Here is a 16,529-nt window from a genome sequence, read left to right on the forward strand (position 1 = left end):
GAGAGAGAGAGAGAGAGAGAGAGAGAGAGAGAGAGAGAGAGAGAGAGAGAGAGAGAGAATGAATGATACAACATTGTAGTCAAATGGTGGTGCTGCTGCAAAACCTTAAAAATAACAATAATTAGGTTGCAACAATGCTAAAAACTAAATTCTGGTACTGTTAAATATTAAACACTAAAAATGTGAATACAGTAAGGTCTCGGTTTTCGTCAGAGTTACGTTCCTGAAACATGACTTAAGTCGATTTTGTACGTAACTCGAGTTTTCGTACATTTCAAAGCATATTGTGGAGTTTTCAACCAATCATTGTTTATGGTCATTCAGGTAAGTTAAAGGTTATATTGTTATATCATTTACAACTATGTAGGAATATGAAACACAAGCTTGTTTTTGTTGTTGATTAGGGCCACGAACGCGAAGGACTGCAGGTTGCAGAGAGGGGTGGACGCCTGAGGCCGCCAGAAGGGTGGGCAGGTCGAATGATGTGACGCCCAGAGTGGACAGCTGGGAGCGTAGTGCAGTGCGGTGGGAGTAGAAGCGTGGGCAGCGGGGCAGCGGGGCAGGAAATGCAATAGGGACAGGCGCAGACGGTGCAAGTCAGCTGCGAGTGTCGTGTGGCCCAGGCGAAGGCTCCGGAGTTGTTATTGTTGTGATGGGTGTGCGAGCCCTCAAGGTCGTCAACCTCCCCGTTGTCATGGTAACGGGCTTCCCATTTTCTTCTTCCTCCCTCACACAGCTGCTGCCTCCCTTCTCATGTCTTTTAATTATGTCCTCTTTTTCTTGTAGCGTAATGGTTTTCCTTTTCTTAGCATCACTGCTGTGACTAAGAAGTTTTCTCTTTGGTGCCATTGAGTAAGATACTAAGAACTTGATTCAGTAAACGCAGAAGTAGGATAACACTCTTGCCAGGGGCGACGGTGTGGTGGAACTGAGGCAGGGTGTTATTGTATTCAAGCGGGCGGTGTGGCGGGCAACCACCAACAATAACGATAAATCCTGCACTTTACGATTTATAAATTTTCAATTTTTTAATCTTAAATTGCCTTATAGTGGACTGACGTAACTACGAGTTTGACGTAACTCGAGACCAACGTAACCTGGGACTTTACTGTATATGGAAATGGGATGAAACAACAAAAACCTAAATTGAGCAGGTTGGTACCAAATTACACGTTTCAAATGAGGCTACTGACCAGCCTTGTCCACAAACATGAGGAACTCATGTTTGTGGACAAACAATATCAGTCAAATCTGGAAATTCCTCTCTTCACCACAACAACTGAAATGGTATCCTCAACCAGAAAGGGGCATTCCACCAAAAAGTGTTGCATTCTACAGGAAACTTAACAAGTTACCACAAACTTTCATCATAAACTGGTAGTGTTTTCCAAGACATAAGGTAATCATGTATGAGATGTATGTGACTTGTCTGGAAATGGGCCAGTGCAATTTCTGAATGGTGCTCATGGACATATCTCCAAAGGCAGAGAGCAAAGGAGGTTATCTTTCCCCATCTCGGCAGTGGTAACTTAAGCCTTCCATCTGTTCTGCCAACTGGCAAGAACTGCTACTCTACTAATAAAGTACAAAAAGAACTGCTACTCTACTAATAAAGTACAAATCATGAAGGGCTAGGACCCAGCAAAACTTAACATGGTAGCATCTTGAAGCTAGGATAATGGCAGAGAAAGCTACTGCTTAAACAGAATGAAGAAAGATATTTCTAATTTCAGCTTCAGAGCTTCAGATTCTGAACCATCTGTAAATACTGTGATAAGATCAGAATGTGTGGAACAGTATTTTAAGAATAATGCAAAGTGACAGGTTATGATTCAGAAAAGCAGGGCTGCAAACAGGAATGTGGGGAAATTGCTAGTAACCACTTCTAGGAAACCTATAGATATACAAAATGGGAAGGTACATCTAATGACACCATGACAGCTGCAACCAAAGGTATAGAGAAAGTGAATAATGGGAGATGAACACAAGAAACTGACTCAGGAAGATGTTGAACTTGGTACCAGCAACTCAACAATAAGGACTAATGACATACATCCAATGGAAGGACACCATCATCCTCCAATAAGCTAGAAATTGGGGACAGGCAGAATGTACCGGTTGCCAGACAAACACAGGCATAGTGACCTGAGTTGAACATATGAAGCTGAGCAAAAATAGCTAAGAGTAACCTCACATCCATACTTCAGATCAGAAAGAATACAAGTTTAGAGCAAAAGCAGGGAGTCTGTCTGTTAGTGCCACACAAAGTATTAGCCAAAACTCTAATAAATGACAGTGGCTCTACACAAGCTGCATTAATCAATATAATGGAAATGAGGTATGTAAATCATACAGTTGTCAAATACAAGTCCCAGGAAATAAGTTTCTTCCACATAAAGAGTTAAACAAGACATGTATGGGGACCACAAATTGTAGAGGATTTTGCTGCAGGACTTACCCCTGTTAATGGGCCAAATACTTAGAATTAGTATATAATGTATTGTGTACTTGTAAGTGTATCTTTAAGTAGTGATGACGAGGTCGCTGTGCGACTAATACAGGATAACCTAGATGGGCCCTGGTGGCCCTTTGTTATCCTATTATTTATGTTATATATGTTATGTTCCATCATACAGAGACAAATCTGAGTCATGGTGAACACATAGCTCTATTGTAGTCTAAAAAGGTACAGAGGATGAGAGATATTCCCTATGAAGTGAGACAGAAGAAACTCAATCTGTATTCCTTAGAGGGATGTAGGTTAAGAGGAGACCTGACAGAAGTATTTAAGTAGTATGAGGTCTTTAACAAGGGGACAGAATGAAGTTCTTAGGATCAGTAGTGAGGACAGAACCAGAAATAATGGGTTTAAACTTAAAAATTCTGGTTTAAGAGAGAAATGGGAAGAAACTAGTTTTCAAACAGTGGTTGATGAGTGGAATGGACTCAGTGGTCATGTACTTAGGGCTGAGTCAACAGGGAGCTTTAAAAGAAGATTCAAAAAGTTTATGATGGATATGAATGATATAGGGACTTGGGTAGCTTTAATCATAGAGGGACTGCCATGTGTAAGCCTGGTGGCCTCTTGCAGCTTCCCTCTTTTCTTATGCTCTTACAAAGGTGACAAAAATACAAGACCACAGCCTTTGAAGCTGAGAACTAAAATCCTCAAGTTGCAGTACACTGAGAAATTCAATCAACTGCTAACTACAATTTCCTCTCAATGAGCATATGTGCCAAAGAATAGAAGATTGACAAGTTATCAACATATAAGCTATAACAAACTCCCAGAAGCACACCAATGATATGGTTTATACTCACAGCAAAAACTGTGGTACTGAGCATACCTCCTTATTGCACACACACAAACACTACCTACCACTCTTACACAATCACTGAAACTGACATGAGTGTTAAGCAGACACAACCTGACACACAGCTTGAACAAATGAAGAAGTGGGCTGGTAGTTAGAAAAGGATGGTGAAGGAGTAGCAGATGGTGATGGCAGAGAGCAGTATGTGTGTAATTCACCATGGTTGTCTGCTGGTCACCCAGCCAGTCTTCCCCATTATGTAATGAGCTCAGACCGATCTTTGGATAGGACTGAGATAATAACACACTCCACACACCAGGAAAACAAGGCAAAAACCCTTCGAGTTGCATCCCATACCTATTTACTGCTAGGTGAAAAGGAGTTACAAATTAAGAGGCTTGCCCATTTGCCTTACCATTTTTCCGGGACTTGAACCCGGACCCTCTCAGTTGTGAGCTGAGCGTGCTAACCACTACACTACGCAGTGTGTGTGTGTGTTTACCTAGTTGTATTGTACAGGGTTCGAGTGGGGCTCATAGTGTCCTGTCTCCATATCTCCATTTATCTAATTTTTCCTTAAAGTTATGCACATTATGTGCTGTAACAACTTCATTATCCAATACAGGCAACCCCCCCTTAACGAAGGGGTTACGTTCCTAAAAAATCCTTCGTTAAGCGAACTGATTATAACAAGGTAAACCCGACTTGAGATTCCATTGAGAGTAAACAAAGCAAGAGTGCATCATAGTACAGTAAAAGGTTAAATGAAAGTAAAAATTATGAAATTAAACATTTAGGCAGTTTAATTTAAGTCATTATAATGTACACTAATGTATGTATGTTCGTAACTTTATAACGTTGATCTTAAATTTATGAAGGGAGGGAGAGTGAAACGGGAAAGACACTAGCTGGCAACCTGTGGAATGTACACAAAGAGTGCATCATTGTATCACATACAAAACTTAAGTACCACATTTCCACAAGCCTTTCCATTTTATCCACTGTAGAGTCACAAGTTCAAGTGGTTCTTTTAGCTTGCAAGGAAGATACGGTCTCACCAGCCTTCTTAATAGAGTCTGCTGACTTGAAAATAGTAGAGACAATAGATGGAGTCAAGATGGTGGCGAGCAATGGTATTTGTTTTCATGCCTCTCGTGTCTGTGAAAAATATCCAGCTTCACTTCGAGAGTAAGAGACTTCCTGGTCTTCTTAGCAACGCTAGGCAATATTGCAGGGTGTTTTAGTGGTAAGTTGAGCGAGGAAAGACGAGCTGCTGCTGAAGCTATTATTGTTTTGAACAGGGGGAGTGAGTGGTGTGCGTGTTGTCCACGAGGGGCGCTGGTGTATTCAAAAGCCTGTCGGCTTGTGTGATACAGCGGGGCTTTCAAACTTGGAAAAAATTACCTGGATAAAACTTCGTTAAAGTGAGTTTGGTGTTCGTTAAACGAGCAGATGGTAGTAAAATGAAACCTTCGTTGTAGCGAAATTTCGTTGTGTGAACCTTCGTTAAGCGGGGGTTGCCTATATTCTTCACACACTGCCTCATCCTGATTTTCTTTTCATGTCCTCTTGTCCTTCCATCTTCTTCTATCAACAGCACCAGGTCTTCTTTGTCTATCTTTTCAATATCATTTACTATCTTATACATTGTTATTAGGTTCCCACGTTCTCTTCTATCTTGTAAGGTTGGCAGTCCCATTTCCTTCAGTCGTTCTTCACACGTGAGGTCCTTTAGTTCCGGCACCATCTCTGTAGCAATCTTCTGTATCCTTTCCAATTTTCTTGTATCCTTTTTAGAGCTCAGAGACCATACCATTGTTGCATATTCCAGCCTTGGGTGTATCATGCTTGTGATGATTTTTTTCATCATGTCTTTATCCATGTAATGAAATACCAATGTTATGTTAGTCAACATTTTATATGATAGTCCAAATATCTTGCTTACGTGTTTTTCGGGGCTCAAATTTTCCTGTATGATCACTCCCAGATCTTTTTCCTCTTTAGTCTGCATTATTTGTTCCTCTCCCATCAAATAGTTCCATATCAGTCTTCTCTTACTCTTTCCTAGTACCACTATGTGACATTTCTTGGCATTAAACTCCAATTTCCACTTCCTGATCCAATCATAGATCTTGTTTATATCTTCCTGTAACAGCAGACAGTCCTCTCTGGTTTTGATAACTCTTAGCAGATTTGTATCATCAGCGAATAAATTTATATAACTGTTTATCCCAATGTGAATGTCGTTTACATAAATCTGTAACATAATGGGGGCAAACCCTGACCCTTGAGGCACTCTGCTACTTACTTTTCCCCAAGATGACTATGACAGAGAGGTGGTTTGTGCAAAGTCTATACATGACTTTAAGAGAAAATTAGACACTGTGAGATACAGAATCGGGACAACATGAGCATAGGCTCCCCTCCCCTAAAATACAACTAGGTAAATACACACACACACACACACACACACACACACACACACACACACACACACACACACACACACACACACACACACACAGTGAACGAACTATAATGATGGGAGATTTTAATTGTAAAGAGGTGTGTTGGGAGGACTGGTCAATGGAAGGATCAGAGACAACATGGGGAAATACACTATTGACACTGGCAATGGAAAATGTGTTAACTCAGTGGGTCAAAGAAGATACTAGGTTTGGAGGAGAGGGAGCATCGTCAAGACTGGACTTGGTCTTTAGTACAGAGCCAATGGTCATTGAGGAGATGAGGGTGGAGTGCCCTTTAGCAAAGAGTGATCATGCAGTTTTGGAGTTCAAGGTGATAGACGAAGAGAAATCTAGAAGAAATGAAGAATATAAAGTGGAAGATGGAATTATGCCAAGACAGATTTTGGAAACCTAAAGAAATTCTTTCAAGAGACAAATTGGATGAAATTCAAGAGTGCTAAGGAGCAAATGAAAAGTGGAAGGAATTTATAAAAATATACAAAGAAGGTGAGAAAAATTTGTACCAATAAGACAACATAGAGAAGTTGGAAAGCAGGACTGGTTTAACGATAGATGTGAAAAGGCTAGAACAAGAAAAGAGGATGCATGGAAGAGGTGGAGAAGGAAAAGACGGATTAAGCAGTGGAAAGTTACAAAAGAGCAAGAAATGAATATGTGTTGATTAGAAGAGAAGAAAGAAAGAAACAAGAAAAGGATATAATTGATAAATGTAAAGACCAACCAAGGCTTTTTTACAGACATGTGAACAACAACATCAAAAATAGAGAAAGTATTGAAAGTTTAGAAGTAAATGGAGTATACAGTGAAGATCCCAGGAAATGGCAGAGGCTATGAATGGATGCTTTCGGAAGGTATTCACAAAGGAGACTGCTTTTGACAAACCACTGGTAATGGAACAGAAAGGGATTATGAAGGAGTTTCAAGTAACGGTGGAGGAGATCAAGAACATGATGGGGAGTTTAGAAGTGAGAAAGCTGTGGGACCTGATGGGGTATCAGGATGGATTTTAAGAGAATGCAGGAGCAATTGGCAGAAAAAGTTTGTGAAGTAATTGATGCCTCATTAAGGGAAGGCGTAGTGCCCCAAGACTGGAAAAGAGCTAACATTGTCCCAATCTATAAATCAGGTAACAAGAGAGACCCATTGAACTATAGACCAGTGTCACTTACAAGTGTGGTAGCTAAGATGTGTGAGAGGGTGGTGAAGAATAGATGGACAGACTTCTTGGAGAAAAATGACATACTTTGTGAGTGTCAATTTGGTTTTAGGAAAGGGCGTTCATGCACGACAAACCTGATATGTTACTATTCGAGGGTGATAGATGTAATACAGGAAAGAGATGGTTGGGCTGATGGAATATATCTGGATTTAAAAAAGGCCTTTGATAAGGTACCACACCAGAGACTGATCTGGAAACTTGAAATGGTAGGAGGAGTGCATGGCAGTTTACTAAAATGGATGGAAGACTTTTGGTAGGAAGAGAAATGAGAACAATAATTAAGGACAGACCATCAGAATGGGGATTGGTGGAGAGTGGAGTTCCACAGGGATCAGTGTTGGCACCAGTAATGTTCACAGTCTACATAAATGACATGGTGGATGGGGTGTCCAGTTATGTGAGCCTATTTGCAGACGATGCAAAATTGTTAAGAAAAGTGAGATGTGACAAAGATTGCGAACTACTCCAGGAAGACTTGGACAGAATATGGAAATGGAGCTGTACATGGCAAATGGAGTTCAACACGACAAAATGCAAGAAAATAGAGTTTGGCAAGAGTGAAAGAAGAATCAGGAGTATGTACAAGATAGGAAATGAAGACATAAAACCAGTCATGAAGAAAAAGACCTTGGGGTGACAATTACCAATGACCTATCGCCAGAGAGACATATAAACAAAATAATTGGAGAAGTATTGAACTTATTGAGGAACATAAGAGTGGCGTTCGTATATCTAGATGAAGAAATGATGAAGAAAATAATTACTGCAATGATAAGACACACACACACACACACACACACACACACCACCACCGCCAAGAGAGGAGGTCTGAGGACGGCTTGTCTCCAGCTGTGGACGGGGAAGAGGAGAAACTACCTATGGTGTTTACAGGGCCGGGTATCTCTGTGTTAATGTCCTACTGTCGCAAAGTGCAAAAAGTGGACCATTTTCAAGCGGGATATGGAGAGTGGTCCCTGAGCAGAGATTGTGGCGGTGTTTGTTTTGGCCAAGAACAGCTGGCGATAACTATCATGGCGTCCACTCCAGCCCGGGACTTTGAAGGGTTCGTGACCACTCCAAGAGGGCTTGAAAAATTTGACATGGATGCAAGAATTCAGGCATTAGAAAGTAAGTTTCTAAACATTAGTTCCATAGAAAAAAACTGGATAGAGTCATAGCGGAGAATGATACCTTACAAAAAGAAATCTATTTGTTAACGAGAGAGAACAAAGAGCTGTTGAGGGAAAAAGTGGAAATGGAGAAAGAAAACCAACAACTAAGGAAACAATGTGAAGAGATGAAGGCTAAACTCCTAGAAATGGAGAAGAAAATATCTGAAGGGGACCTGGGGAAGGAGGAATGCCTTAACCTAATTGATGCCAGGATGAAAGAAGTGAAACAAGAACACCAGGAAGTACAAAAGTCCTTTAGGGAGATAGTGAAAAAGCAGGAAGAAGAAAATAAAGTGATTACACAGAGTGAAATGGTAAAGGCATTAAAGGAAAATGAGTATGTGGTGAGAGATATTGCTGAAAAGAAAAATGCGTGATCATAACAGGATTGAGGGAGGAAACTAACAGGAACTGGCAAGATAGGAGAGATAAGGAAAATGACAGGATTAAGTCTTTACTGAATAAGATCTCAGAAGAGGAAGAGTGCCTATATGCTGAGGTAGAAGAAAGTGTTAGACTAGGAGCTTTTGAGGAAGGCAAAAGTAGACCATTGAAATTGAAATTAAAGTCTCAGGTGGCAGCTGAGGACTTGCTGAGGAGGGCTTGGAAACTTAAGGACTCTGAGGAAACCAAAACAATTTACATAAGAAGAAATATGTCACAGGACGAATGGATGAAAATGAAAGAGCTTGTAACTGAGGTGAGAGAGAGGAATGAAGAAAGAACCGAGGAGAAAAAGACCAAGTTTTTTTGGAGGATGAGAAATGGGAGACTAAAGAAGTGGTGGATAAAAAAGACGGAATAGATATTACACTGACAGAAACATGGAAGAAAGAGACTAGGAATGGAATTCAAGTGACTTACACGAATATAGATGGATTTCTGTCTAAGAGGCTAGAATGTATGGATTACATAAGAAACAATGAACCGGACATAATGTGTGTGGTGGAAACAAAGTTAAGGCCCGAAATAAAGCTACATTGGTTTGATGTAAAACACTACAAAGTATGGAGAAATGATAGAAAAAATAAAGGAGGTGGTGGTATAATGGTTCTTACTAAGGAAGATCTGATAGTGAAGGAGGTGAACTATAGTAAGAGAAATGAGGAAGTGATAAGTATGCTTATAACAGATGGTAAGAGGGACATTAATATTATAACAGTATACATACCACCCAGAACCAGTGCTTGGGAATATGAACAGTATCAAATGGTGATGAGAAATACTCTAGACAGAATGAAGCAAGAACTCATCAGAAAGGATAGAGTGATGATAGTCGGAGACTTTAATTGTAAAGAAATAGTGTGGGAAGACTACGAAGTGGTGAACGGTGGTGAGTGGGCAGAGGAATTGTTAAAGGTAGCAACAAATAACTTGATGACACAGTGGGTGAGATCACCAACAAGGTGCAGGGGACAAGATGTTGCAGCAAGGTTGGATTTGGTATTTACCAGGGCATCTCTAAAAGAAGAAATTGAACATGAATGTCCCTTGGGGAAAAGCGACCATGATGTCCTAAGCTTTGAGCTGGATACGGAATTAAGCACGATAAGATTGTGGAACACAGGGAGGAAAAATTAAATTATATTAGGGCAAATTATAACCATATAAGGGAGTTCTTTAATGAAATTGACTGGTCCGTGGTATACCAGGAAGGGATATGCAATTGAAATACGATAAATTTATGGATTTATATAACTCTGCTGTGAAAAGTTTGTGCCATATCACAGAAAGAGGACTTTAAATAATAAACAGTGGTTTAATAGAAATTGTGAAGAAGCAAAAAGAACAAAGAAAAGGCATGGAAGAAACTTAAGAAAAACAGTGATGTATTATCAAGAGAAGTTTACAAAACAGCAAGGAATAGATATGTTGAAGTAAGGAGAACAGCACAAAAGGAATATGAACAGAGGGTGGTGGAAAACTGTGATAGTGACCCAAAATGTTTTACAAATTCATAAATGGAAAACTAAATAAAAGGGAGGCAATAGAAAAGGTAAAAATGGGAAGAAGTATATGAGGATGCTAGAGATATAGCTGAAATTTTGAACGACAACTTTTGCAAAGTGTTTACAAAGGAGGAGCATTTTATGGGAGAAGGCCTACGGAAATAAAGCAAATGCAGGACATCATGGTTACTAAGAAGATGTAAGGAAAATTATAAGCAATTTGGATATTAATAAATCAATGGGGCCTGATGGCATATCTGGGAGGTTGCTAAAAGAATGTAAGGATCAATTGTTGAACCCCATATTTGATATTGTGGAAACCTCCATACGAACAGGAATAGTCCCGAAAGAGTGGAAAAGAGCTGACATTGTGCCTATATATAAGAATGGTAGTAGAATGGAACCGTTAAATTATAGACCAGTATCGTTGACTAGTATATTGTGCAAGGTATGTGAAGAAGTAATTAAAGCTAAGTGGAGTGAGTATCTAGAAAGTGAAAACATTCTGAGTGAAAGGCAGTTTGGTTTCAGAAAAGGAAGATCGTGTGTATCCAATTTATTATGTTTTTATTCAAGAGTGACTGACATACTACAACATAGAGAGGGATGGGTGGATGCTATCTACCTGGACTTGAGAAAGGCCTTTGATAAAGTGCCACACAATAGACTGATGTGGAAACTAAAGAAGATTGGAGGAGTAAATGATAAACTAGCAAAATGGATGGAAAATTACTTAGTGGGAAGAGAAATGAGAACAGTGGTGAGAGGAAGGAAGTCCGAGTGGAAGAAGGTAACCAGTGGAGTTCCACAAGGGTCAGTGCTTGGTCCCATCATGTTTTTGATTTATGTTAATGATATGCCAGTAGGAATTGACAGTTACATGAATATGTTTGGACGATACTAAAATTATGAGGAGAGTAAAGAATGTGGAAGATTGTAACAAGTTACAGGAAGATCTTGATAAAATATATGAGTGGAGTAAAGAGTGGCAGATGGAATTTAATATAAACAAGAGCCATGTTATGAAAATGGGAAGAAGTAGATACAGACCAAACAGGGATTACAGGCTGGGTGATGAGAAAATTGAAGAGACCAATGAGGAGAAAGACTTAGGAGTAACCGTGCAAAACACTTTGTCACCGGAGAAACACATTAACAAGATATTTTGGAAAACATATAACATGCTTCAAAATATTGGCCTTGCATTCCACTACCTAGATGAAGGAATGATGAAGAAGATATTATGCACCTTAATAAGACCCCAGTTAGAATATGCAGCTTGTGTCTGGTCACCCATATGAAGAAAAATGTGAAGAAGGTGGAAAGGGTACAGAGGCTGGCAACAAGGATGGTACCAGGACTCAGGAGTTAGACTATGAGGAAAGACTGAGGAAACTGGGGCTGACCACATTAGAAGAGAGAAGAACAAGAGGAGACATGATAACTATGTATAAATTGGCAAACAAGATTGACATATTGGACAGAGAGTTGATAAAGGTGACCACAAGTAATCATCTCCGAGGACATGGAAAAAAAACTAATAAAAGACATCTGTCTAAATGACGTGAGAAAATACAGTTTCCCGCATCGTAGTATTGATAAGTGGAATAAACTGAGCAGTGATGTCGTTGATGCAGTGTGTGTCAATCAGATGAAAGAGAGATATGACAGGAGTGGACAAGGAGACAGGACACAGAGAGCTTAGCTCGGGCCCTGTAATACACAAATAGGTAAATAGGTAAATACACACACACACACACACAGTAGATATGGAGGGCCACACGAGCATAAAGCCCAGGCCCTGTAAAACTACAACTAGGTAAATACAACTAGGTAAATACATACACACAAAAATTTCCAAATAATAACCAATTGAAATATGTAGATTCACGGTATGCAACCAGAGGTGGGAACTTAAATTTGGAGTGCATGCAATTCTGCACACAGTTATTCAAGCACAACATATTTTACTTTGGTCCACAGCTATGGAATTCCTTGCCTGCTAATATAAAATATATTACTAGTATTAGCTACGGTACTTTCAATTTAAAAGAAAAACCAAAGAACATTTCCTTAGGTGTTTATAACTAGCAGCTTGCAGTCCATCATTATTGTATTAGTTATATGATAAGTTTACCTTAATGAAGTATATAAATTATTCAGGAAGTATACATATGTATATGTACACACAAGTATTTGTATAAGTAATGTGTTTAGAATGAAATAAATTCGTATGTAGCTACGTATGGTGTGCACGTGATTGGGTGAAATATGAACTTATTCTTGTATTTTTATGAATATATTGCCAAGTGAAGTCTTCCAACAGTCACTACATAGTTTAATAACTACGTCTATCAGGGAGCCTTGGCTCGATAGACCATGCCAATCTATTTAACCAATATAAATGTACATGTAATGAAATGGCAATAAACTTTACTTTACTTTACTTTACTTTACAAACAGGTAGGTAGATTGGCAACTAGATGGTTATCTGGATGGGTGTGTGAATATTACAACTGGTGTGCATGCATATTTGGACAGATGGATAGATGGATGAATCAGTGGATCACAAAATCCCCACAAATGTTGCACAGAAATCATTTATCACCAAATGCACATGCCAAGTCTGTCCTTCAATTTGCCAAAAACTCCTTCATAAATAGAAAATGTCAAAATCTTTCAAACTCTAACTTATTAGATTTATTAGATTTATTTTAGGTTTAGACCCCAGATCTCATATAGGACAAGCGGAGAGAAAACAAGTAAATATGCTTAGTGTTAAGAATAGGGTAAAAGAATTAAAATTAAGCCACGCACACAATATTCATAACAACAGAGGACCAACATATCTTGCAGAACACTTCCAAAGGAAAACAGATACCCATACAATTAGGACAAGAAATAATGATTTGAACTTTTGTATGTCAATCGCACAGGGTCCCTCAGCACATACATTCTATCACACAGCCATTAGAGACTGGAACTCATTACCAAAAAACCTACAAATCATAAAATCCAAACACCTGTTCAAAGTAGCTCTCAGGAAATATTTACAGGATGAAGAAAGAGCTGCTGAATCAAATGACTGTGTTTATTTTTAACCATGACTGTCTTAGAATGTAGATTTAGGCTTTACTGTTAATTTTATGGAAGAGTAGGTAAATAAGTCTTAGATTTAGTATTACTGTGTGCCATTTCTATATGTATAATGACTCCTGTGCTGTCTGCCCCATCTTGCTGGATAGAAAAAGGGACCCTACTGGAAATAAGTTGTTAAACTTTAGTTGGTCATCCTGGAGGAAATATCTATGTACATTCAGTGGTTTTATACTATGCCTGTAATGCACATGAAGAATCCAAATAAACTTACTTACTTACTTACTATATAATAACTTCCCTTGAGACTTCTGGCATCTGGTCAAAAACATCTCTAATAGCTAACTTCACTTTTCATCTTTCATCTTTCCCTCCTTTATTTCATCCTGATGGCTCAACTGCCATCTCCTCTGTCTCTAAAGCTGAACTCTTCTCTCAAACCTTTGCTAACAACTCCACCTTGGATGATTCTGGGCTTGTCCTTCCCTCTCCTCCTCCCTCTGACTATTTCATGCCTTCAATCAAATTTCTTCGAAATGAGGTTTTCCATGCCCTTGCTGGCCTAAACCCTCGGAAGGCTTATGAACCTGATGGGGTCCCTCCTCTTGTTCTCAAAAACTGTTCTTTCGTGCTTGCACCTTGCCTGGCCAAACTTTTTCAACTGTGTCTTTCGAGTTCTGTTTCTTTCTTGCTGGAAGTTTGCCTATATTCAGCCTGTTCTTAAAAAGGGTGATCGTTCTAATCCCTCAAACTACTGTCATATAGCTTTAATCTCTTGCTTGTCTAAAGTTTTTGAATCTATCTTCAATAAGAAGATTCTTAGAGATCTGTCACTTCACAATCTTCAATGTGATCTGTCAAGGTCTCTCTACTGGTGATCTTCTGGCTTTCCTTACTGAGTCCTCCTGGTCATCCCCTTTTAGAGATTTCCGTGAAATTTTTGCTGTCGTGTTGTGCATATCAAAAGCTTTTGAGAGTGTGTGGCACTAAGCTTTGATCTCAAAACTGCCCTCGTATGGTGTCTATCCTTCTCTTTGCAACTTCATTTCAAGTTTCCCATCTGACCATTTTATTGCAGCCGTGGTAAACGTAAACAACCACTGTTCTTCTCCTAAATCTATTAACAGTGGTGTTCCTCAGGATTCTGTCCTGTCACCCACTCTCTTTCTATTATTCATTAATGATCTTAATCATACTTCTTGTCCTATCCACTCTTACGCTGATGATACCATCCTACATCTTTCCACATCCTTTCAGAGACAATCAACCCTTCAGGAAGTCAACAGATCACGCGGGGACGCCACAGAACGCCTGACTTCTGATCTTTCTAAGATTTCTGATTTGGACACAGAAAACTTAGTAGTATTCAATGCCTCAAAAACTCAATTCCTCTATCTATCAACTCAACACAACCTTCCAGACAACTGTTCCCCTCTTCTTCAATGACACTTACCTGTCCCTGTCTTGGACACTGAATATCCTTGGTCTGTCCTTTACTCATAATCTTACTGGAAACTTAACATATAACATAACATAACATAATATAAATAATAGGATAACAAAGGGCCACCAGGGCCCATCTAGGTTATCCTGTTTCAGTCGCACAGCGACCTCGTCATCAGTACTTAAAGATACACTTACAAGTACACAATACATTATATAAATTCTAAATATTTGGCCCATTAACAGGGCTAAGTCCTACAGCGAAATCCTCTACAATCTGTGATCCCCATACATGGGGATCATGTCTTGTTTAACTATAGTGAATTTCTTATAAAAACTATCATGCAGTGCTATACATAATTATAAATCTAAGAAATTTAAGTGCTTATCTAATCTGTTTTTAATCATTGTCAAACTAGTGCTATTTACAACCCTCTCTGGCAATGCATTCCAGAAGTGTACCACCCTATGACTAAAGAAATATTTTCTTATATCTAACCTGCAGCCTTGCTTTCTAATCTTCCTGCCATGATTTCTAGTCCTATTTCCTCCTCTAAGGTAAAGAAAGATCTCACATCTATGTAGTTTGTATCTGAGAACATTTTAAATAACTATCATATCTCCTCTTATACATCTCCTCTCAAATGAAAACATGTTTAATTCCTTTAATCTATCTCTATACTCCAGGCGCTTTAATGCTGGTATCATCCTAGTTGCTCTTCTCTGAACTGCTTCTAACATGTTGATATCCTGCCTATAATGGGGTGACCAGGCCTGTATGCAATACTCTAAATGGGGCCTAACATAGGAATTATATAAGCTACGCACCACTTCCTTACTTTTATAACTAACATTTCTATTTATAAAACCCAGGATCCTATTTGCCCTATTTCTTGCTTCTAAACATTGCTTTGAAAATTTCATAGTCCTGTCTATCACTACTCCTAAATCCTTTCCTTCCTCTACTGCCTCTAGCCAACATCCCTCCATCTCATAGCTAAAGTTTGTGTTGTCTTTACCTAAATGCATAACCTGACACTTTTAGAATTAAACTCCATCTGCCACCTGTCTGCCCATGCTATCAGCCTGTCCAGGTCTCGTTGTATTCTGTAATTGTCCTTTTCACCCTGTACTGCACATGCTATCTTAGTATCATCTGCAAACTTTGATACTTTGCTACTAATTCCTATATCTAAATCGTTAATGTACACCAAGAAAAGAAGAGGTCCTAGCACTGATCCTTGGGGTACCCCACTAACCACTTCCTTCCACTCAGACATTGCCCCATTTAATACTACTCTCTGTTTCCTATCAGAAAGCCATTCACTAATCCAATCAACTAACCTACCCCTATCCCATGTAGTCTCAATTTGTACACTAGCCTCCTATGCGGTACCTTATCAAACGCCTTGCTAAAATCTAGATATATAACATCTATGCTATTTCCATCATCTAACTCCTTGGTAATATATTCTAAGATATCGAGCAAATTTGTAAGACAGGACCTCCCTGATCTAAAGCCATGTTGGGTATCTCTAATTAATCTATTCTCATTTAAATGCTCCCAAATACTACCCTTAATGATTTTCTCTAGTATCTTACATACTATACTAGTTAAACTGATCGGTCTATAATTATTCGCATCATCCTTCCTACCTTTTTTAAATATTGGAGTAACATTAGCTAACTTCCAGTCCTGAGGTATCTCAGCAAACCTAAGTCAGTCATTCTGCAGCATCTCTGCCTGTTTTTCTTGCCCCTCCAACTGCTAATTCTATACAAGGGCCCTATTCGTCCTTGCATGGAGTACTCTTCATATGTTTGGGGGGTTCCACCCACAGTTTTAT

General features: G+C 39.2%; 1 long non-coding RNA gene across 2 annotated transcripts in view; it reads right to left on the bottom strand.

The window, feature by feature from the left end:
* The window catches only part of LOC123520070, a 33,942-nt gene that overhangs the window by 15,567 nt on the left and 1,846 nt on the right, over positions 1 to 16,529 (bottom strand). The window lies entirely within an intron of this gene.

This window comes from Portunus trituberculatus, chromosome 46, assembly GCF_017591435.1.
Source record: "Portunus trituberculatus isolate SZX2019 chromosome 46, ASM1759143v1, whole genome shotgun sequence".
NCBI classification, from domain to species: domain Eukaryota; kingdom Metazoa; phylum Arthropoda; class Malacostraca; order Decapoda; family Portunidae; genus Portunus; species Portunus trituberculatus.